Here is a 25,466-nt window from a genome sequence, read left to right on the forward strand (position 1 = left end):
TATGAAGTGGTGGTGAGACCCATGTGATAAATTTAGTTGTCTTGCAGCATTGACTACCTCACCTGGCCCTCAGCCCATTAATCTGTCTCCTCTGGAATTTATCCAAACCCTTGAGCATCTTCAAACAGCTGTCACTTTGGATCAACTGGACACAAAATGTTTTATTCCCAAAGTTACACCTGCCTGAGGCCCAGTATCAGCACGACTTGGTCCTACACCTGTGGTCATGTCTCTCTTCATAAAAATGTCCAAATGTAAGGTCCAATAATAAATTGCAGCTTGCAAAACTTGAAATGAGAGATTTAATAAGGAGAGATTCCCCATGGAACTCAACATTTGCCTTTAGTCCTGGACAGACTCAAGATAATGGATTCTAAAACTGTGACACACTCACATATAGAAAGGCTATGTTTTTTAGAGGTTTGTTTCTGGCTCACTCTCACTTCTGTAAAGCTGGGCTCATGGTAGCTAGAGTTCATTGGAAAGCTTGTATTTTAACCAAAAATTAAAAATAAGCAATGTAAACATTTGCAGATACTCTAGCCATAATTGGGCTACCTCTGGTCTCAACAAAGGCTCCTAGCTTTACTAGTGGAGGGATATATTTTTTAAAGGTTCTTTTTTAAAAAATGCTATCATTTTCTTAAACACTACTGTAGCATCTATTTTATCTATGATGTCCAGAACACACACACATGATGTATTTAAGGCTTTATTGGTGTTCATTTGAGATTTGCCAGGCAAAGGCATGGCCATTCCAAATTCCTGTTAAGAAAGCGAGAGGAGGGGGAAGAAAACATGGGGAAAAAAATTGAAATTGTTCCCTTTCAGCATGGTTCAAAACAGACCCCTTTCTGTGGTGTTTTTTTAATTTTTTTTTGCCCCAAATAATAATTATAGAAATTATTATCCATTGTTTTTATTTAGCAGCTTTTGAAAAAAACACACAAAAAATCAATACCCATTTCAATCATGGTGGTGATTTTTTTTAACAAACTATTAGAAATTCTTTATCATAAATTTCCTAAAGAGCAGTTTTCCAAATATTTTTCTCAATATTTTGAGGTTTTGGACAAACTTTCTGGAAAAACTCCAACTAACTCTAGATAAAACCTTACCACAACTCCACACAGTCACATATTCTCTCTATTTATATTTTTTCCCATTCCGGCTTAATGCTACCTTTGCATTTTCTTTTATCAATAACTGCCTTGCAGATGGTACCATCCCCAGGACAGGATTTGACTGTGTTTGGAGACTCTGCCTATACGATGCCCCCTTGATTGTTCTGTGCAGGAATTACAGCAGGCCAGAAAATGGAAAAGGTAGGCTGTTTTGTGCAAAGAGGGTAGCTTCTAAGGCCTGGTCTACACTGGGGGGGGGGGTGGAGGTTAAGTAAGATATGCAACTTCAGCTACGGGAAGTCGACGTATCTTATTTCAACTTACCTCCCGTCCTCACGGCGCGGGATCAACAGCCGCGGCTCCCCCATAGACTCTGCTACCGCCGCTCACCCTGGTGGAGTTCCGGAGTTGACGGGAGCGCGTTCGGGGATCGATATATCACGTCTAGACGAAACGCGATATATCGATCCCCGATAGATAGATCGCTACCCGCCGATCCAGCGGGTAGTCTGGACATAGCCTTAGGCATGCAATGGTTTTCATTAGAAATCCCCTAGAGCTTTGCATTTGCTGCCTTCTTGGGCTGGTAGGCAATATCCACCAGGCACCAAAGTGGTTGACCATTTTAAATCAATTTAATTCAATTTATACAATATTTTGAAAATCTGTGTACCATTAACCATGACAATACATAAATCTGACAATAATACTTAACTGTCATGAAGCCTTCAAAGGACTTCACAAAGGAAGTCAATATCATTATCCCCATGTTACAAGTGGGAAAACTGAGGCATAGAGGACATGGCTTGCCCAAGGTCACCCAGCAAACAAGAGCCAGGGACAGAACCCAGGTCTCTGTCCAGTGCCCTGTCCACTAGGCAACACAGGCTCTTGGTTGTGGTTCTTCTATTTGATTGTTTTATGTAGCTGACATGAGCCTTATTTGACATGAGCTGACATGAAGCCCCAACTGTGCACTGCACAAACACATTATAAGAGTGAGTCTCTGACCTGTAGGGCTTACAATATAAATAGAGAAGACCAAGGATGGAAAAGGAATGGTGATGTGACTTGTCCAGTGTCACGTTGTAGGTGAGTTGCTGAGTCAGGAATAGAATTCAGGTGTCCTGAGTCTCAGCCAATTGCCTTGTTCACTGTGCCCTGGTGCCTCTCAAGAATCCACCTTTGACCCATTAAAGGATTAAATTGCTATGAGCATGGTGAGGTGGAGAGCAGGAGTGACAGTGAAACTAAGGCTGATACTGGCAGCCTCATTACAGCCTGAGTAGCATCTTCTAATGTATCATTTTTGTGATTAGCAAATGTTAGACCATCTTTCCAAAGCCAGTGTTACATTCATTTACTAAAGCATTTCTATCAGCTTCTTTTATAGCTTAGTGTATGCTCATTCTAAGCCATGTTGCAAAAGAGGTGTCTTCATTAATGGAAATCTTCTAATGACTCATACTTCTATAACAAATAGCTAGCGCTGGCTCCTATTATGATTAAGGGAGAAATTCTCCTTCATGTTTTCCAGTAGCTCTTCTTTCAGTTTGAACTGTCCCATGGTGGTAGCTCTTTCTGCACCAAAAACTTAATTTTACTGAGTTACCCTAATCCTACTATCACACTGATATAAATCAAACCATTAGACAAATATTTTTTGGCCAGCTCTAATCAGAAATGACTCAACTGAAGCCGGTTCTCTTACTGCTAATTCAAACATAGCTATGTTTATTCAGTACCCAAAGTGTGGCAAGTCATATCAGTAAGAGAAGTCCTGGTCCGCAAAAGCTTCCAAGAAAAAAATAGAAGTGACACATTACGGAGCAGATGAAAGAATATAACACGCTATTTTAAAAATATTTTAATCTCTCCTCCTTCTCCCTCATAGTAGAATCTGGCCCAGCATTTTTAGCCTTTCCAATGTGGGTTTGACAACGAGCTGCCCCATCTATAGGATATGTATACACTGTCCAAACATCAGGACAGTAACCTAAAATAAATTGTGGGCACTTGTAATCACGCAAAGTACAATGAATAACTTTTTTATGAGATCTCCACTTAGTTCTAGCAATTGGTTGAATGAATCCTATTACATAGTGTTTGTTTCCTCCCCTCCCCATTCTTAAATTTAAGTATGAGGAAGGATTTTTCTGGATCATACAGACGTTGTAGGCTATCTGCATACATTTTTTCCTTTGGTTTAGATATGACAGGGTATTTGTTATGTTGTTGCTATACTAATGTAAATATAGGAAACAGATTTGCTCCAGCAGTACCAGACAGGAGATACTTAACTTCATTTCAAGAACACTTTTTTTTTTTTAAAGGGAGTTGGTCCTACCACATTTTTCACAACTTTGGGGACTAAGGATAACCTGGGGGTTGTGTTTGTTTTTTAAATTGCTTTAACCCCTTCACTTTATCACTCATTAAGGAGAAATAGACTGTCATTTAAGCATGGCATGGGAGTGCAAGCCATCAACTTTGCCAAGAAATCTATTTACAAGTGAATTAACACTACAGCTAATTGTTACTAATTGGAGAATTATACGTTCCCCTTTAGCTAGATGTTCTCTTTTACTAAATGGAACTGATAGTTCATTTGGGAAAGAATAGCAAACTCTTCAATGACAAGTCGAGCAGGTATTCTGTGTCCAGTAAACATTTGCAAATGGCTCAGGTTTTTTGAAAATATAGTCTTCCAGGGAAATCCATTGCATCATTAGTTGATTCTACATACTTTATATGATAGACCAAATTTGTTATTGCTTTACTGTCCTACATTCAACCAAAAACCAGAGGACTGTAAATAAAAGTACCAGCGTACTGAAACAGGGCTCCATCTCCATGTAAATGTTTGTCACTGTTGTCCAGCACTTTCACATCTTGAGAGAAATACTTCCAGGAATATCAGCTGATATGTATATATTACAAGGATATTCAGCTATTCCTCCACCTGTGGCAGATGGTCCAAGCAAATTTGTTTTGACTGAAAAGAAGTTTCAAATATTTTGATTGACAAGTGGGTGGAAGAGAATTAGCATATACAACTTAAAATATATAAGCTTGAGTGATGGGAGAACATAAGAGTAGAAATTCAGTTCAGGTAAGCCGCCTCCCTTCCTCCCCAAAATTGGACTATTCTTGAGCTCTTCCTACATCTTTCCATCCCCTCATTCTTTTCTTTTCTTTTTTCCCATTTCCTTTCTCTCCCCAATCAGAGAATTGATGCAGAAAGTATAGAATGTAAATAGTCCTAATAAAAGAATCTTGACTGTAATATGTAAAATGATTGTTGGATAGCCCAGAAGTGTCTAACAGTCTACTATATATTCTGGTGACCCTAAGACATGTTTCCTCTTACAGAAATGTTTCCCCTCATTTGGGTTCTGCTCCAATTCAGGAAAACCTCCCTGTATAGGAAAGCACTTAAATATATGCCTAAATTCTCTCTCCAATCTGGGCCAGAGTGTGATCCCAGGGGTACCCTGATCCCAAGCAATAGTGCAACATGGCTGATCAAAGACATTTATACTGGATGTGAAGATAAATACATTATTAAATAATAAAAGGGGAAGGCATAAGGGTGAAAAACAGATGGCAGGGTGTCTCCCCCCCCAAAGGTGGTGGTGGTTTTTGTGGTCCTGGAATCATTAAATGAGCTGCTCCTCTTGAGGAGGAAATAATTTAAAGCAAAGCTAATCCCTGCAATACTGTAAGTTATTAACTTGTACTTGTCAATAAACAAGAAGCTCCATCTGGTTGGCGGGGGAAGTTTTCCACACAGACCCCTAAAGACACATGTTCCATATGTCAGTGTTCAAAGAATAAGAAAGGAGACTCAAGGGCCACCCAAATTCTTTGCAAATGTAAGATTTGTTTAAAGAGTAAAAGCATGTCCAAGACAACAGTCTCATCCACAACAGCACTTTTCAATTTCTTTCTATCATCTTATTACCTCACTAGCAAAACCTTTCCTCTGCCTTTGCCCCCTCTGTACTTTTTGGCATCCTTTTAAAAAATTCCATTTCAGTTCAGTTATGTATTGATTTTACCCCTTGTTCTTTTCCATTGTTTGTTTTCTTTCCACATTCTATATTTTCTGTTGGCATCTCTAATGCAAGTTATTGTGTGTGACTGGAATAGTGCCATTTCAGATGTCCAAACAGCATGTGTTATCTAAGCAGTATAGGATTCTCCTCTCCTTCCCCAACCCCTTCAGACTTCTCTTTTTTGATGTGGAAACATTTGTCTTCAAGTAAAGGAGCAAGCTTTCTAATTTTGTGCATTGTCGAGGCTTGTTTTTCTTAAATTTTCTTTTTATTGGTTTTGATCTTCAACAGATGTTGCAAAGCAAATAAAATGTACGCAGTAGTTGTCAGACATGATTCACGGTGTAATCCCTTTATCCAAATGTAGAAGTTAAACATACGAAAACTTATCCTCAAATAACTGGAGAAGTTCAGTGCGTACTCCAAAAGCTACCGTGTCTAATCCACTTTATTATTTGGTATAGTCCAACCCTCTTCAGAAAGGGAGAAGATGGGAAACATGGTTTCATACTCATGCTTTTAAACCAATATAAATGAGCCATATTGGGTCAAATTCATCCCTGATGTAATGCTATTGGCTTCCGTGGATTTACATGAGGGATCAGTTTAGTCCTTTCTCTAAGAAATATTTTCAGGAGGGAGAAAGATGTACTTAAAAATAAATATATAACTAAATTCAAAGTAAGAGCTGCTGGCTCATAAATAAATAAATGACTCCCTTCTCAAACATCTGTTAACATGAATGTCCAAGTCTTGTATATCAGCTACAGGTTGTTACAATATAGCTGTATTACATTAACAAGAAAACAATAACTGATTTCCACTTTAAACAAGAGTTTGTAAAGAATGACTTTCAGGAGGAGGGAGTGGCAGTTTCATGACTTTTCTTGGCACGGCTGCAGATTTTACATCAGGGAAAGTTGGTGGTGGAGTAGACAAATTGCTTAGCAATTAATAAAAATAGTATATTTATGTAGGACTATTCATCCCATTCACCGCATGTATATACACAGGAATTACTTCACCCAGCACTAAAATGCAGCCACATCTGGGGTAGAATGAAGCAGCTGTTTAACAGTACAGATAGTAAAAGTTCAGAAAGAAAGAATACCATATTAATGTGAAATTCCAGGCGATCTTTAGCTAGGCAATATGTAGTCATGCAAGTTAAAAACGTTGGCTAGCACACCTAGACTGAATACCCTACTGCTGTAAAAAATCCCCTGGGACCTTTAGGGAACACCGGTTATTTGAGCTTTGCTTTTACACTTTATCCTAAAGACAGAGGGCCAAATTCTGCTCACAGTTAAACTTGTGCAAATCCTGAGTGAAGCATAACTGAGCTCAATTTGGATGGGTGGGAGGTAAGAGATGAGTTTGGCTACCGAACAGCATCTGAAATAGGATCTGTTAGGTGCACATTACCTTAAATCAGTGGTCCCCAACCTTTCCCGGGGGGTGGGCGCCGGACGACTAGCTGCCGAGGACCGTGGCCGCCGGATAAGCGGTCACCGTGAAGCAGCAACGTCAAGAGGCGTTGCCGCCGAAATGCTGCCATGAAGGAGAGTCATCACGAGGTGCCACCATCAAAATTCGGTGGGATTTAGACTGTAGCGCTTCTTGACGTTGCCACTTCTCGGCAGGATTTCAGTGGCTGCTTGTCTGGCGGCCAATAGGCGGGCGCACATAGATGTCCCGGCGGGCAGCATGGCGCCCGCGGGCACTGCATTGGGGACCCCTGCCTTAAATTCTTTGAGAGCGAGAGTGAGGATGAAATGAAACCAGTTATCCATATTTTTTCCAGTGAAAACATGTTTCTTAGCCTAACTCCATAGGTTCAGGTCAAGAAAAAAAAAACTGTCCTGAAACATTTATTTTTCACCTATATTTCTCATTCATGAGCACCATTTTCTGAAAGCATCACATTTTCCAAATTCTTCTAGTTTTCTTCCCTAGAGGGGAATCTTTTCCACATATCTTCCCTACTGTTTCATTTCCATAGGGGTACATTACTTTTTTCCCCAGCAGGTTTCTTAAACCTGTGCTCTGAACATGGCACAACCCAGGGGGCTCAAACTTGGGTCTGCAGGGTGGCCACATTCCAACCCTACACCCGGCAGCCTGATGACAGCTGCTTACCTAGGGCCCTTTAAGCCCTGTCCCAGTCTGAGGCTCTGCCCCTAAGGGCCTATTGGCAGAGTCCCAGGCCGCTGATTGGCCAGCTGGCTCTACTTACCTCTGCAGCAGAACAGGGAAGCTGTCTGAACAAGTGGGATCCACCCTGCTCTGGACTGTGTGCTTAGTGTTTCTTGTGCTCCTCACTTGATTTCCTGCCTCTGACTTCCTGGTATCCTATTTACCCTGGTCCCTGTCTTGTGGTTTTGATCTCAAGTTTGACTCCTGGTTCTGATCTCCCAGTATCCCATCTCTCGTGACGGTGGACACCAGGTCTGGCTGCCCATGACACAACTGTAACAGGTCTGGCTTTTCAGTTGCTCCATTTACCTTTACATAACCTTATTTTTTCTTTTAAATTAGTGCCTTGGTGTGTGCTCTGTTTTCTGCAGGGTCTGTCTTTCTCTTGCATTGTCCTTCACCCAATTGAATACTTCTAAGCTACAATCAGTGTAATACAGTCTTTTAACTGATGCTTAAATATTGTAAGTGTCTCAGCATCATCCAATTAAGACTATATGGGTAAATTTTAAAAGCCTCTAAATGACACAGAAGCTCAACTCCTATTTGCAAAAACAACTCATGTACTTAGGAGCCTAAGTCACATGGACCTTCAATGAGATATAAGCTTTTGAGTCTATTTTGAAAATGAGAATTAGGCTTCCAAATTACTTGGGCACATCTGAAAATTTTACCCATAGTTTCTGCTGCAGGCCTGATGGGGCTTTATTTGATACATTCTGTCTTGATGTTTGGTCTTATCCCCAGTATTTTTAATGGCACATTGACCACTTGTGAACTTTGCACTCAAGTCCAGATTTAGACTGCTAGGTTATGGTCCAAATTCTGGCATCCCTACTCACAGTGAGAAGACCACGTGAGTTCAACAACATTAACTGTTGAATCATGGTATCTAGGAACATTGTAAGCAGGCTTGGGGGAGCAGGACTTTGAAGCAGACTACTTCTGAAATAAAGTATTACTTAATGTGAGTAGGGGGATCAGATTCTGGGCCTTAGGTTATATTCAATTAATGGAATTACAACAAATGCCTCAATGCTCCATAAGTATAAGGCCATCCTACTTGGCCTGCCTTTCTGATGCCCATAGACCTCTGGATTTTAATGACTTGCAGCCACATGTGTGGTGTTGAATTCATCTTTCTGTGTGTCTCATCAGGTCATGTGCCAACTGTTAGAGATGGAAAGAAGGAGCAGGAGGACCCAGCCCAGAGGCAGATTGAGTAAACTGACTTCTTTATTGAGGTACTTGTTCCCCTCGACCCAATTGTCATAGAATATCAGGGTTGAAAGGGACCTCAGGAGGTCATCTAGTCCAACCCCCTGCTCAAAGCAGGACCAATTCCCAAGTAAATCATCCCAGCCAGGGCTTTGTCAAGCCTGACCTTAAAAACCTCTAAGGAAGGAGATTCCACCACCTCCCTAGGTCACCCATTCCAGTGCTTCACCACCCTCCTAGTGAAAAAGTTTTTCCTAATATCCAACCTAAACCTCCGCCACTGTCAAGTAAGCCCAAATTAATCATATCACACTCTTTTATCTAAGCTAATATGTAAATACCCACATTACTACAACACCCCCAAAACCCTTATTTAATAATATGAATGCCCATATAATGAATATTAATAGCTATGTACTGAATATAATTATACCCACCCCTTTTACTGTTTACAGCATTAAGCATATTATACAGACATTTTTACCTTGAAGATACATTTATTTGCCGTAATTGTAGCCACAAGTTCCCTTAATCAGCAGTTCACGGGGGAGAGAGGAAGGAGCCATGACCCCGAGCTCATTTATGTAGCTGGGAGAGGAAGGGAGGGGGGAGAAACTCTTCTTCACACAAAGGGTATCCTTCAGACAACCATATCCTTATGCAGCTGCAATGCTTATCTATCCTTAACAAGCAGAAGGGAAGGGACAGAATGGCAACTTTATCTACCAAGCGAAGAAATAGTGCTTGCCTGTGCCTCACTCCCTACTGCCATGATAGCGGTTACCCAGGTCTTTACTTAACCCTTACGTACCCCAACACCGACTTGCATCTTTCATCTTGACCAGTAGAATAAGGTAGACTGACATAAAATGTGATGCTTTTAAATAAACCACATAGAATCCTGTAAATTAAGAGGACTCATGTTTTCTATAGATTTATTACAAGACATGAAGTAAATGTCAAGTCCCTTCTTTCATTACATTAAAGATTTATAGCTAAACAGAAATGCAGTTGATTTGCATTACCCTAAAGAGGCCTAACGTAAGTAATTCAGATAACTTTCTATGATATAAACCAAAAAGACTTAATGAGCATGCATGAGAGGTGAGGAGAAAAGGCAGAATATACCCTTGCAATCTAAATGGAAAACCAATGCATTCAAATAACAGAACACAGTAGGTTTATAAAAAAATGTAATTGAGGTTAGTTACCAAACTCAAATTGACAATCTGCATTCCTAAAACTTCCAGAAGGAGACCGGAGGGTGGGACAAAACAGTACATCTCAGCTAGAATCAAATATGGCATCAATTTAAGAACTGATGTCCTCTGTCAAGGCAAATTCCGAAGTGATATGCAAAATGGTAAAAGATCTGTTACATTGACTTAGACACCTTTACACATGAGTAGAGTGCATAAACAGGTGTAAGGGAATCAAGTGGGTATTACATGCACACTGAAGAGCTAGGAGATTTAAGTTATACCCACTGTTGATTTGTCTACCCAACCTCCAGGGTATAAGTCTATAGTGCACTAACTTGTCACATACTAACTGGCCGTTGTGAACTGTGCTACCATGCACTAAAAGTTCTGTTGTGCTCTTTGATGTTTTATGCCTTGGCTTGTTACACACTAGTGTGCTGGTAGACAAGCCCTTACCCCATTGCATATCAATTGAATGGATGTAAGGAAGTCTGAGGGCTTGTCAGCACTCACATGCAAAAGTTTAACTGAAGGGGTGATTTTTAAACCAGTTGAGTTATTAAGTTAGCAAAATGCTCATTTCTGCTTAACCCAGACTTGTTCCATTTTAGCTTAAGTTGATTAGGAAGAAGCTTTAAGGAACAGAACTAAATCACTCTTAAACTGAGATAAGAACAACTGGTGCAAACCCCTGTGAAGACCAACTAAATCCATTTAACTAACTGGGTACAAATTTGTATGCAGATGATCTCTGTATTAGCACAAAGAAATCTAAGTCGCATCAGTTTGCACAAAATCTGAATTTGGCCCTAAATCCTGATCATGCAGGAAAGTTGACCTGATGATTTAACAGGTCTTTGGAACTTAATGCTCTTCTAATTCAGTTGCCCCATCTCTTGTTTCAGAGCTCTTTACTGTGACAAGTTAGTGCACTGTAGACTTATACCCTGAAGTCTGAGTAGACCAGGGGTCCCCAACCCGGTGCCCGTGGGTGCCATGGCACCCGCGGGGGCATCTAAATGCGCCCGCATCCTGGCCGGCGATTGAGCATCCGCTGAAATGCTGCTGAATTTCAGCGGCAACGCCTCTGGATGATGCCGCTTGCCGCCGACAAGCGACGTCATCCAGAGGTGTCGCCTCCGAAATGCCGCCGAATTTTGGTGGCATTTCACTGGATGCTCGATCGCCGCCACGGTCCTTCATCTGGCACCCTCCTGACAAAAAGGTTGGGGACCACTGGTGTAGACAAATCAACAGTGGGTATAACTTAAATCTCCTAGCTCTTCAGTGTGTACATTCTTGAACTAGTATCACAAATGGAGCATAGTGCTGCATTCTACCAGAAGGTGTCACCCAAACATATTTAAAATAGAATACCGGGAAGGTGGATTTAAACAGAATTTAATAAGAAATGCTACTGTACTTTAATACACCTCTACCCCAATATAACGCTGTCTTCGGGAGCCAAAAAATCTTACCGCATTATAGTTGAAACCGCGTTATATCGAACTTGCTTTGATCCGCCGGAGTGCGCAGCCCCACACAGCCCCCCCGCCCAGAGCACTGCTTTACTGTGTTATATCCGAATTCATGTTATATCAGGGTAGAGGTGTATGTATTCTATATATCTATTATGTTTACCGTTCATTTTCATGCATAATTATTAAACAAGGTACTGCATGTAAAGTTCATAAATTGTCTTGATTTTCAACCATAAACTTCAACTCAGTGTCTGTAGATGTTTTGCACCAGAAGTTCTTACATATGTATTTCCTGAATCTCCTATGCAGCTCTATCTAGCACTAATTAGTGTCTTCTCTCAGATTCTTAGTTAAAATGCTTGCAACTGATTGATTACATTAAATTAGGTATCCACAAATCACCCATAGCAGCTGAGATATGTCTCTAATCGTACAAAACCTTTTTTATACAAATTAAGGTCCATTTTGTAAGGATTTTCAGTGATGCAGCTGCAAATTTACATTAGTTACGTGCAGTCTATTAGTCTGAGTAAGAGTTTGTTTGCCTAGGTGCCCTGATATAATGTATTATATAAAAAACACCATGGCAATTCAGAAGCCCTGAACTTGTAGACCTACTAAACTTCATATCACATTCTGCAGAACAGGTTAATGCATTAGAAATGGAAATTATCCCTTAAAGACTTCCTCTAAATTGCTACACTCCCTAAGGTGGACTAATTTTGTACTGTCAACACACACAATGTATTTTGGAACTTAAAAGGTTACCAAGGTGCAAAAGGAAACTCATGAAGTATGGTGAAAACAACAGTTCATGTCCGATGCTAACCTAATATTGGCCTCTATATAAATGAAGATGAGATTACCACAGGTTTACATAAAACCAAGCAAAATGAAGGTCTGATATCCAAAACTAGCTACTGGCTAATCATCTACATTTAAGCACCTACATAACACGTTACACTGAGAACAGTGGGAGTTGATTGGGTTTTGAGAATAAAGCTGGCCAAATAAAATCTGCAAGTTAGCTTCAGTATTTGTAACCCTGTTTGAATGGTTTTCTGCTAATATTCACATGAGAGACACTGTTTTTATTTGCAAGAGTGTTAGCAGGGGAGAGGGGGAAGAGGGAGGGAGTATTTGAAACAATGCAACTATATGGTATGGTCCTATGTGTGGAAGTGTTTTTACCTGGATGTCTTAAAACCTTTGACTTCCTTCCTGTTTATAAGTGTATCATGCAGTCAGAAAACAGAAACAATACCATGTGACTTAAGTCACCTTGCCTACAGGAAGAATAACTAGTAATTAGTAGCAAAAAGCCAAACACCGCATGGAAGCAAATCGTTTTGGCTGAAACTGTAGACTGAAATATTTGTGCAAAAGGCCAGATTTACAATGGTGTGAAGATATCTGAAGCTGAAGATAGGTACCTAATGAGATTTACCAAAGCACCTGTATATTATATTTGGACCCAGCAGAGAAGCGGGAGAGACAGAGAGAGAAGCAGTTGATTTAAGCACATATGTCTGCTGTGGTGGTTTTATTGTTCTGGGAGCAAAACACAAGCTGAAACAAAAAATGAGGCCTTGCAACTCAGTGAGGAGTGACCAAACCATTTAAAAGCACCAGGCATGGTGTGTGATGTCCAACTTCTATTGAATTTCAGTGGAAGATAAGTACCTGTCTACATTTTTAGGGCCTAAATATCTTTGTAAATTTGGCCTACAGTGTCCAGATAATTCTGAAGAACAAATTTTGTAAAAATCAGAATTCAGATAATTCAAAGATAATAAAGGCTAAATTAACAGAATTTATTTTTCCAGTTCTGTCTAGTTTGCCCAACAATAGCACCTGATTTAAGTCATATACATCCATGTAATTCAGGAGTAATGCTCCTAGCATCAGTTTGTGTGTTCATGGTGGGAGGGAAGGACCATTGTAAAACAGGTGTGCATGGGGAAAAAAAAAACAGGCTCCTAGTATATCTGTATCACTGGCTGTAATTCCTCATCCTCTCACACCAGCCACCCTTTATAGATATGACGAGCCTAACTGAGTTTTTGCAAGGCATCTTTGGAAGAAAAATGTCAATGAAAACAAAGCGCAAACCTTTTATGTTTCTTTCAAGAAACTGAAAATCCAAACTCTGAAAACCTTTCAGTTGGCAAGACCCTCCAAATTTGTCAAAAGGAAACATTTCCTGTGGAAATATCCCACTGACATTTTTGTTGGGGCAGAGGAGGTTTTGAACAGGAAAACTTCAACCACAACTAGCTCTACTAATGAGCTCTCTTAAGTCTGTTTACCTTGCACTCATTGATGAAATTAAGAGCATTTAAGCATGGCTGTCTGCACTGAACCAGCAGATAGGAAAGTCATTAGCTGTGGCAAGAGAAACAAAAATCCCACAATGTTCGAGTCTTCATAATCAGTACACTCACATTGTCACTTCTGGCACTGTAAGTACATGTATACATATTGACTGGCTTGAAAAGCATATTGTGCCTAAACATTCACAATTGCCATTAACTTCAATGGAAATTGAGAGGGACAGAAGTTTTGATTCTCTAAAAAATCAGGCCTAAAACCCCAGTCTTAAATATTCAGCCCACTGTTAGTGATGCTAATTCCAGTTTTTTTCAGTCTTCTCTTTATATTCCATTTTCTTTGTAATGTTTGTCCCTGACCTTTGCTATCTGCAGTGCTGTGCATTTTTTTAAATTAGGTGCTATTGCATAATGACTTCCTTTTTCTTATCTCTTGTAATGGTTTGCTATTTCCTTTCTTTATGAGTATTACTGCCAGCCTATACATTTGCACAGAATTTATAGCTTCTGACACTGTGGTGTAAGTGAAACTCACAAAATGGTTCCTCATCTCTCTGAAGTGGCTAGCAGATGGCCTCAGTATCACTGAATAATCAATAACAGTTCACTCTCATGACTCTCTATCCTTCTTTGAGTTATGTGGGTAAAGCTTCTCAAGAACTGATCTGAAAACTGGTTCTAGGTCAGTTAGGGAACTTCCCATCTGTCCTACTCATGTCTGCATTAATCTCTCTCTAAACTATTCTTCAGGTTATAGCCGTGGGTCCAGCTAAAGAGCTCACTGTGCACTCAGGATGGGACACAAAGGTGCCATAACACCTTCAGATTTGTTTCCATCTCTGCACTGGGCCAGTCCCCATCCATAAGGTAGAGCAGCTTGATGACTTGTGCCAATTTACACCACCTACTGTGACAGCCTCCAGAGCATAAGCAGCATCCTGGGTATGACCTTTCCCTCAACTATGCCTCCTACATTGGCAGCAAGGGGGGATGGTGTCTTAAGGCCTCTATGCTGGCTGTCCATCACCAGAAGTCCCTGGTACACTGGGCAATTTCTCTTGTGGCCCACCATGCTTGCTTCAGGAATGGCTGGTGCTAGCAGAAAGAGCACTCAGGTGATTAGAACCTGGGCTTTAGATTTGTTTCATCACCAGACGAAGTTTTGCTCCAAACACAAAAGACAACCTCTATCCTATTTCTGCTGGCACTGAGATTTTTGTCCCTGAGTTTGTTGAGAATAAATTCAGTCCATGATCCAGGCAGTGAGTGTTTTCTAGCAGTAAGAAGAGGGAACTGGGATTAGGGGCTCCTGGTTTCAGTAATGAGCTCTGCCTCTGACTCATGATGTGACCTGGAGAAATTGCTAGATCTCCCCATATCTGTTTGCTCGTCTGTAATTCTAGGGATGATGATGATATCTGAATGCCTACCTCAGAGAGGTGTTGAGCCACTAATAATCCTGAGATCCTCAACTGAATAGTGCTGTATAGGGGCCAAGTATGTTCATGTATGATTTCATCCCTAGCTGTACTGCTTTATGAAATGCACTGACTAATATAAACAGGCATAGATATACAGCCCTCGATTGTGCATGCTATGCATGGAAATGTAATTTACTTTTATTACATAGAATTTAAGTTTTGTACTATAATTAATGCTCTTCAAAAACAAACAAATGGCATACTCTTCTGCCTCCAGAAAGTGTTCTTGAAAGAAGATTTTTACGTGGCTATGTGAAAGCTAGGTCAAAGTGCAAGACTATATCTGAAGATTAAGATGTCCTGCCTTACCAATGACTAGAGTTGTTCACACAAAGATAATTCTGCTTTATGGAAGATGTTGGTATTTCAAAATTTGGTTTCATTCAGTTTTGGAATGAAAACCAAAAAATTCAAAATTATCTCCAAGAGGGGAATGGAGCCCCAAATCTTGGGCAGTTGACTTTATTGGCTGTCCCAGAGCCGGGGATCCTGGAAGCCTTGGAGTCCCCAACTCTAAGTCTGTTTGTCAGTGGTCTTCCCGGGAGCTGGGTGGGCAAGCTGGCAGGAAACCAGGCAAACAGGGTTCCATCAGAATTTTGTAGAAATTGAACCATCTCCGAGACATGTTTCAATTTCAATGATTCGGTAAAGTCCAACAAAAATGTTTTTGTATAAATTTTTCTAGCCAGCTTTGTTAATGAAGCACGGGTTAAATTTTAAAAAGTTAAATTAAACAATTCTATAATGTATTGCTAGTTCTGAAAGGTACTACATATACAGTATTAGAAGGAAAGGACTCCTTATTAGGGTAAATACAGGGTGGGTGGTGATATCTTAGATTTGCCCATGGGCTAGTGTATCCTGAAGAGACTGCGTGCGTGCGTGCGCGTGTGTGTGTGTGTGTGTGTGTTTGAGGGGGGAGGAGAGTGTAGTTCATACTCTTCCCTTTAAGTCTTTGGTGTCTCAGCTAATATGAGGATTTCAGCTGCTTCTAACTATGCTGGTTGGTTGACTGGCTGATATCTGTCCACTAGGAACAGGATCAAAGCCACCAAAATCATTCCATATACATCACTGATCATCCATCAGTGCAAAGATGACCTCTGCAAACTACCAAGCTGAGACAGATATGAACCAATTATTTAGAGACAAAAGCTTCTGTATATGTCCAACGGACCCCCTGAGCCATCCAGTCTGCTTGTAGTATGGGAAAGTGTTTAAAAGTGGCTGTATGGTGTTGTGACAAAGGTGGAGAGGTATGTTTTCAATGAGATGAAGTGCTAAGCTTTCTGACTAGGTCATGAATTGTTCAGCATTCCTTTCTCACATTCAAGAGTTTGTCAGAATTGGGAATGGCTGGAAACTGCTACTTCAGTGCTGTTCCCAGGCCAGTGTTCAAGCCCCAGCTGAAGTCGCTAGGGACATGAGTTAGGTGGCTTCAGATCATTTTTGTAAGGATTAAGTCCACACACCAGAGCTGAACTGGCAGCCCTTGGTAAGAAGATTTGAGCCAGAAAAAAGACTGAATTCTCTCTCCTCCCAAGAGAGCGTGATGTCTTTTGTTCAAGATCAGTCACTTTAAGCTCAACCCGGAGCAGCTTGCATAATGTCCTGCTGGCTGCACCCCAAGCCAATGATTACACTGCATCAGTTTTTACTGCCATTGCATGCTTAACCTTCACCAGCACGAAGGTTAACAAAGCAAAGGAAAAGGAAAGAGGAGCAATCCAGATGCAAGAAAGTGACCAGATGTTTTGGTTAAGCTGAAGGAGTCTCTGGATATTAATATTGTTCTGTTGTCATAAAGAAAAACACAATTCTTATGTTAGTGAAATACACCAATTTTCAGCACCAAAGCCCATTGTTCTCCCCTTTCAAACAGATGTCTGATTTTGAAACTACCCTGCCTCTCTTTGCATCACAACTGTAACTGAGGAGAAGGCACTCCCCTGCCTGGAAAAAATAATAGCTTTCAAGAGAATCAATTCCTGTACAGAAATACAACTTCAAAGCGACTGCTTTTCTATTTTTTAAAGCATCATGCACTGTCAGATGCATTCCCCAGTTACTGGAGCTGCATATCTTATGAACTTCTGATAGAAAGTGTGTATTCTTACACCTGTGCGAATACTTCTGGAAGGATTTTTCTATATTTATTCAAATAAAAACTGCAAATTAGTTTCAGTATTTGTAACTTTTTTAAATTAAGAACATAAGAACGGCCATACTGGGTCAGACCAAAGGTCCATCTAGCCCAGTACCTTGTCTTCTGACGTGGCCAATGCCAGGTGCCCCAGAGGGAATGAACGGAACAGGCAATCAAATGATCTATTCTCTGTCACCCATTTCCAGCTTCTGGCCAACAAAGGCTAGAGGCACCATCCCTACCCATCCTGGCTAATTGCCATTGATGGACCTATCCTCCATGAACTTACCTGGTTCTTTTTGAACCCTGTTATAGTCTTGGCCTTCACAACATCCTCTGGCAAGGAGTTTCATAGGTTGGTTGTGTGTTTTGTGAAGAAATACTTCCTTTTGTTTATTTGGAACCTGCTGCCTATTAACTTTTATGTGGTGACCCCCTAGTTCTTAGTCATCTCTTTTCCAGGATGAAAAGTCCCAGCTTTTCTATACCCCTAATCATTTTTGTTGCCCTTCTCTGTACCTTTTCCAATTCCAATATCTTTTTTGAGATGAGGTGACCACATCTGCACACAGTATTCATGATGTGGGCATACCATAGATTTATATAGAGGCAATATGATATTTTCTGTCTTATTATCTATCCCTTTCCTAATGATTTCCAATATTCTGTTCGCTTTTCTGACTGCTGCTGCACATGGAGTGGATGTTTTCCAAGAACTATCCACGATGACTCCAAAATCTTTCTTGAGTGGTCAGAGCTAATTTAGACCCCATCATTTTATATGTATAGCTGAGATTGTTTGTTTTCCAGTGTGCATTACTTTGCATTTATCAACACAGAATTTCATCTGCCATTTTGTTGCCCAGTCACCCAGTTTTGTGAGGTCCCTTTGTAACTCTTTGCAGTCTGCTTTGGACTTGAGTTGTTTTGTATCATCTTCAAATTGTGCCACCTCACTGTTTAGCCCTTTTTCTAGATCATTTATGAATATATCGACTAGGACTGGTCCCAGTACATATCTCTGGGGGACACCGCTATTTACTTCTCTCCATTCTGAAAACTGACCATTTATTCCTACCCCTTGTTTCCTATTTTTTAACCAGTTACCAGTCCATAAGAGGACCTTCCCTCTTATCCCACGAGAGCTTACTTTGTTTAAGAGCCTTTGGGGAGGGACCTTGTTAAAGGCTTTCTGAACATCTAAATACTATATCGACTGGATCCCCCTTGTCCACATGGTTCTTGACCCCCTCAAAGAATTCTAGTAGATTGTTTTTGTAAAGGGAAATCATGCTTCACCAATGTTGACTCTTCTCCAACAAATCATTTTCAAATGTGTCTGATAATGTTCTTTACTATAGTTTCAACCAATTTGCTTGGGACTAAAGTTAGCCTTACTGGTCTGTAATTGCCAGTATCACTTCTGGAACCTTTTAAAAAAAATTGGTGTCACATTAACTATCCTCTAGTCATCTGGTACAAAAGGTGATTTAAATGATAGATTTCATACCACAGTTAGTAGTTCTGCAATTTCACATTTGAGTTCATTCAGAACTCTTGGGTGAATACCATCTGGTCCTAGTTATTTATTACTGTTTAGTTCATCAATTTGTTCCAAAACCTCCTCCAACATCTTAATCTGGGACAGTTCCTGAGATTTGTCACCTAAAAAGAATGGCTCAGGGTTGGAGAATCTCCCTCACATTCTCAACCATGAAAGCCGATGCAAAGAATTCATTTAGTTTCTCCACAATGGCCTTATCCCCCTGTAGTTCTCCTTTAACATCTCAATCGTCCAGGGTCCCCATTGGTTGTTTAGCAGACTTCCTGCCTCTGATGTACTTAAAAAAAATTGCTATTACTTTTTGAGTCTTTTGTTAGCTATCCTTCAAATTCTTTTTTGGTCTTTCTAACTATATTTTTACACTTCATTTGCCAGCGTTCATGCTCCTTTCTGTTTTCCTCAGTAGGATTTAACTTCCACTTTTTAAAGGGTGCTTTTTTGCCTCCAACTGCTTTTTACTTTGATTTAGCCATGGTGGCACTTTTTTGGTCCTCTTAACTGTTTTTTTGTTTGTTTGTTTTTTAATTTGAGGTATACATTTAATTTGAACCTCTATTATGGTGTCTTTAAAAAGTTTCCATGCAGCCTACAGGGATTTCATTTTTGGCACTGTACCTTCTTAATTTCTATTTAACTAACTTTCTCTTTTTTTGTAGTTCCCCTTTCTGAAATTAAATGCTACTGTGGGGGCTGCTGTGGTGTTATCCCTTCTCTCCCCCCACCCCCGGGGATGTTAAAGTGTATTATGTTATGGTCACTATTACCAACCAGTTCAGCTATATTCACCTCTTAGACCTGATCCTGTCTCCTCTTAGGACTAAATCAAGAATTGCCTCTTCTCTTGTGAGTTCCAGGACTAGCTGGTACAAGAAGCAGTCATGTAAAGTGTCAATCTGTCTCTGCATCCCATCCTAAGGTGACGTGTATTCAGTCAATATGGGGATAGTTGAAATCCCCCATTATTATTGATGGTTTTTTATTATTTTTATAATCTCTCTAATCTCCCTGAGCATTTCAATCACTATCACCATCCTGGTCATGTGGTCGGTAGTATATCCCTACTGCTATATTCTTCTTATTCAAGAATGGAATTACTACCCATAGAGATTCTATGGTACAGTTTGGTTCATTTAAGATTTTTACTTCATTTGACTCTATGCTTTCTTTCACATACAGTGCCACTATATTTTGTACCCTGGTATTACTGTATCCCTTGATTATCCTCATTACACCAAGTTTCTGTGATGCCTATTATATCAATAGCCTCATTTAAAACAAGGCACTTTAGTTCACCCATCTTATTATTTAGACTTCTATCATTTGTATATAAACATCTAAACTTGTCAATTTTTAGCTGCCTGCCATTGCATGATGTAATTGAATGGGACTCTTTTTCATTTGACTGTTTCTCATCAGATCCCACCCATATTTTATCATCTTCCATCCTTTTGATACTGAGAATCTCCATTAATAGATCCACCCCAAGGGATGTTTCTGTCTGAACCACATGCTCCTCCACACCTGTCGGCTTTCCCCCAGCCCTTAGTTTAAAAAGGTCACAGAGCAGTTTTTAATTTTATATGCCAGCAATCTGGTTCCTTTTGGTTTAGATGAAGCCCATCCTTCTTGTATAGGCTTCCTTATCTTCTGCTGATATTCATGTGAGGAATATTTTTTACTAGCAAGAATATTAGCAGAAAATGAGTCTCTCAAATTATCCAAACATAAACAAAGGCTTCCGGAAGAGCTGTTTGCATGAACCTCTTAAAACCTTTGATAGCCTTCCTGTTTGCTAATGTCTTCCAGTCAGGAAGCAGAAAAAAGCCATGTGACTTAGGTGACCTTTCATACACCAAGTATAAATGCAGGCAGCAAATAGCCAAAAATCAACATTGAAGTAAATAGTTCAAGAACAGCCTGTAGACTGAAATATAAAATCAGGTTCTTTATAATCATAAGCAAAAATCGAGTTACAGCCAATCTCTCTCATCATCCTCGCACACCATGCTACTTGTTTGATAGATGGGAAGAGCCTGGCTGTGTTTTTGCAAGGCATGTCTGCTTCGAGTTTTGGGAGATCTGACACGCGCTGGTATCCGAGATGTATCAGGTCTTGAAGAATGCAAAACTGCAAGAGAATTCAAAATGTAGGTGTTAGGGTCTAGCAGAGTCTCAGCTGCACCTGGCAACATTTCCTTCAAACTAAGGAGTATATGGAGGTATTTATAGGAGAAGAAGACAGTTGTGCTGAACCAAAGATGAGGAAAATTGTAGAAAGCAGATCTGAGGAGGTGGACAGTTGAGCTCCTTATCTGAACCTTTATTGAACTGTAGAAGTTGGAGATGGGAAAACACCTGGTAAGTCATTTAGTGCATCCACATTATAGTAAGCTATGCCATATTTTAACTTGTATCTTGATCTTTCTCCATTCTATTCTTTGCATTTCCTGCTACATACCTTACTTTTCCTCTCTTTTTGCCCTCAGTATGTAAGGCCTGATCTAAACTTAAGTTGTACAAGTTTAACCATGTCAGTCAGGACTGTGTGATTTTTTTTTTAAACAAAATAGTTATACTGGTAAAAGCCGTAGTATGGACTCAGTTATTCCAGTATAAAGAATAATTACTACTCTTCCTGTATGGGAATAGCTATACAGGTATAAACATCTTTATACCAGTAAAATTGGATCCACCCTAGGAGGATTGTACCACTTTAACTATAGCAATACAACTTTTACATGTAGACAAGTCTTTAGTTCACAGGCACCAGCTTTTTCCTTTGCCCAGGGGTGCTCAGCCTCCATCCCACCCTAGGCCTCACTCCCACTTCACCACTTCCCCTGAGACCCCACCCTGCCTCTTCCTGCCCAGTTCTGCCCCCTCTCCCAAGCGTGCCCCATCCCTCCCAGCACCTTCTGCACACTGCGGAACAGCTGATCACGGTGGGCGGGAAGTGCTGGGAGGGAGGGAGAAGAGTTGATCAGCAGGTGGGATGCACTGGGTGGAGAGGAGGCAGCTTGGCTGCCGATGTGTGCTAAGCACCCACTAATTTGTTTCTGTGGGTGCTCCAGCACCTGTGCTTTAGTTATTATACTAACATAGGCTCCCTTAGGCAATAGAGGCCAAATTTTGAGGCACTGTGTGAAGTGGGGATGAGATAAGTTACCATTTTGTAAATGAGGGGGTAAGTCAAAAGGGGTCTATTCTGGTGTAATTTATGCTATCTGCTCCCTCAGTGGGTACATTATGCCTGCTTAGTTTCTCTCTCTCTCTCTCTCTCTCTTTTTTTTTTTTAAATACTCACATGGACTCATCTCTGATCGGATCTTGGCCCTGTATGCACAAGAGGACTGAGTTACAGTTGCTATGAGATCCATAAGTTTGAATTTCCTGGCTTTGATTCATTTAAAAGCTCAACCAATACTATTTGAATAGCATAGCTTTTATGTGTAAATAAGCACAGGTTTATGTTAAAATAGTCTGTCTAACTTTTAGAGTCAAATGAAGCTTCAAATATTTCCATATGGAATAATGCATTCTAATAAACACCTGTAGTCAGAGCTGTGAAAACCCTTCCAAGTTTGTATCACCAGGGCTTCACAAATATCTTGAATGGAATCCAGTTCTTAGAGGTTTACAAGCTTAGAAGTTTGAAAAGGTTCACAGTCCCAGGCAATGGATTAATCTCACAGTGAACCTACAGGCAAAGTTTGTGTTTAATATGTTCGTGCTTGTTTGCACTGTCTCTTTCTGGTTCACTGGCTTGCTAAAAACTTAGAAGTTTGACTGTTCACCTCGGTGCAGAGTTACCAACTTACAAAATATTACTGATTCAAGCTATCGTGGCCTTATGCAGTCATATCTCAAACTTTTGCCCTTATGATAAATGGATGACAGCTCCCATTAATTTTACTGGAACTGAAGCCAGGTGGCCCTCAGTTAAGAGAGCTGTCATTTCCCTACAGCCTATTCAGGTAGAAGGGAGGCTACCCCTACTCAAGAGGGCTAATATCCAGTGGTGTTTCCACTTGGACAGCTCTTAATGAAAATGGCAGCTCCAATGACCCACGGGGAGCAAACTAAATAGGAAATTGTCACCAGACAGGACAATGTGAGGATGCAGGTGATGTGGGATGCAAGAAAGGGAATAAGGGAGTGTTGGGGAATGTAAGGAACAGAAAGGGAGTGACTGGTACAAGTGATGGGGGCAGAGGTGGAATTTGATGGGCTGGAGATTTTGAGAGGAAAATATTTGGAGTACAGAGGCGGGAACATGGGTGGGTGCATGAGTGGCCAGTGAGATGTGGAGAGGAGAAACTGGACTGATGAAGTGGAAGGATGAGGGGATAGAAATAGAAAATGTAACAGCTCTCACATCACTGATTAGAAGCAGATAAATTGAGTCCTTTGTGCACCCAACTCACTCAAAATGCCCTGTGAACAGCAGCCTGATAACTTTATCACATACAGGTATTGCAAAAGTTGTTTGTGTTCACACAATGGCTGTAGAAACAAAGCCAGAAAAAACCATTTTGTGGTGCAGGATTTTCTGTCTAAATGCTTAGTGACAATGATTTCAAAATCATTAGTCTGGATGTTCACAGAGCCCATTATTGGAACATCTAATTATCGAAATAAATCCCACTCTGTTTGGTTAAAGGTGTGATGCTCCAGATGCAGCACTGCATTATGATTCATTATTCACAGTATAAACACAAAACCTATCTGTACTGCTTGTAACTTCAATATTGATGTTTAAATGATTCTAACTTATAAAAGACATCAGTCCTCTGAGTATGATGGCAAAACCCATAGTAAGTGGCTTATGAGTTAACGAAAGTGTGTAAAATACAGTTGAAAAATGTAATCAGTTAACTGATTTTTGTTTTCCTGATCTGGATTTTTTTAAAGGCAAATGGAATTTCACTTAATATTCTAAAAAAAGTGAAGTTTGGGCTGAAAACAAGCTTCAGATACTTCAGCCAAATAACTAATTTTTTTTTAATTGAAGTGTCTGAAAAATAAAAGATTAAATGGAAGTGTGCAAAACTTATCTAGAATACTGTTAAGTTTAATGTGATAAGATAAAAATTTTAAAAACAAACCTTTCTTCCTTATTAGATCTTGGGATTCATTCTAAAATTCAGCAGCTCATCGTTCTCTGAAGTAGTTTTGGGGTAATTTATATTTTTTATATTTTTTTTAGAAATCATGGAACCTGATTGTCTTTGGAAATTGAGAGTTGTTCTTCTTGCTTATGCAAGTACCACTGCCACTGAAGTCAATGGGAATAACACCAGTGTGAGTAGAGCAGAATTTGGCCATGTAGATTGTTTCGATCAATCCAGCATCAGCATTTCCCTTCTGGTTTAGAAATGGGTACAAAGTTATTTCTTGACTGTTCTGGCACTTGTCCCTAAAAAGGAGGAAAAACCTTATAAAGTTTCTTTTGGCCCAGAAAAGCAGTAACATCTGTTGCAGTCATGTGTGGCTTGTTGGCTGAGCACAGCAGCCAGAGGCTGCGGTTGATTAGCTCAGCTGCCTTCATGAGCGTTAGTGCAATCAATGAGAAATATGCTCAGTACTTTCTGGGAATAAGAGTGTGATGTGTCATTCCATATTTTTATGAAAATATGCTTATGATATGAATGACATAATTGAGAGATACTTTATGTAAAATGGCTCATGTGAGATATCATTGGAAAGGCTATTATTCACTGAATGTGATTATCCAATTTGTATGCCTGTATCATGTCTATATCTGAAGTTAGGAATATTGACCATGTATCTGTATTGTAACTATGCTACTTTGGGTGACGCCCACTGCTAACACTTCAGGTACAGCAGTGGAAAAACCAGACAGGGCGGATGGCCCATCAGCAAGGACAATGAACTGTGAAAAGCTTGGCCTTCCTGCAGATGCTCCATACTGCCACTGACTTATGGATGCTGTGATACTACAGAGTCAGGTGTACTATCACCTGATACGAAAGCATGACCTGGAATTTCTTGTAACTTTCACTGTAAGGGAAGGGGAGGGTCAAGTTTGGGAAACAAAGGATTCCCACCTTATGTAAATCCTATTTAAGGGTGGGAAGGAAGGTAAACGGGGCTCCTCCTCTCCATGGCTGGCTGCCCAAGAAAGACTGCAAAAGCCACCTGAAGGGAAGGCAAGGGGGGAGTCCAGACTGAGACGGGAGTTCAGTCTGAAAAGGAATATCACTGGAACTCTCAACCACAGAAACTTTGCAACCTGCCTGCAACAATATCAAGGGTGAGAAATGCTATTTGTAACCAATTTCTTTAGTGAAACTAGCTTAGTTTGCATGTTTGATTTCATTTGGTCAATAAACTGCTTTGTTAGCCCTTTTACCACTTAAAATCTCTTTTATAGTTAATAAACTTTGTTTTGTTTACTATTAAACCCAGTTTCTGTAATTTCTAACTGGGGGGGGGAAGAATCTGTGCATACCTTCCTCCACATTGAAGGAGGAGGTGGACAACTGTGTGCTGGAGCAAGTCCCTTAAACTGAGCCTTCCCAGAACTGATCTCAGTGTCTGTTTCATTCTGCAGTTGGGGATAGCCCTGCCTCTATGTGTTGGAGCAGGCTTAATAGCCTGACCCAGCAAGGCAGGTAAAAAGGATGCCTAAATTGGCCTAACAGG

At 40.3% G+C, this 25,466-nt stretch overlaps 1 long non-coding RNA gene across 2 annotated transcripts in view; it reads left to right on the plus strand.

Moving 5' to 3' along the window:
* LOC123349389 overlaps positions 1 to 25,139 on the plus strand; it is a 53,111-nt gene extending 27,972 nt beyond the window's left edge. For both annotated transcript variants that reach the window (XR_006573524.1, XR_006573517.1), the window contains exons 3-5: positions 1,218 to 1,325; positions 8,537 to 8,622; positions 24,007 to 25,139. This is a non-coding gene — a long non-coding RNA (uncharacterized LOC123349389). The remainder of the gene's footprint in view (positions 1 to 1,217; positions 1,326 to 8,536; positions 8,623 to 24,006) is intronic.
* The last annotated feature ends 327 nt before the right edge of the window (positions 25,140 to 25,466 follow it).

Source organism: Mauremys mutica, chromosome 1 (assembly GCF_020497125.1).
Source record: "Mauremys mutica isolate MM-2020 ecotype Southern chromosome 1, ASM2049712v1, whole genome shotgun sequence".
In the NCBI taxonomy this organism is placed as follows: domain Eukaryota; kingdom Metazoa; phylum Chordata; order Testudines; family Geoemydidae; genus Mauremys; species Mauremys mutica.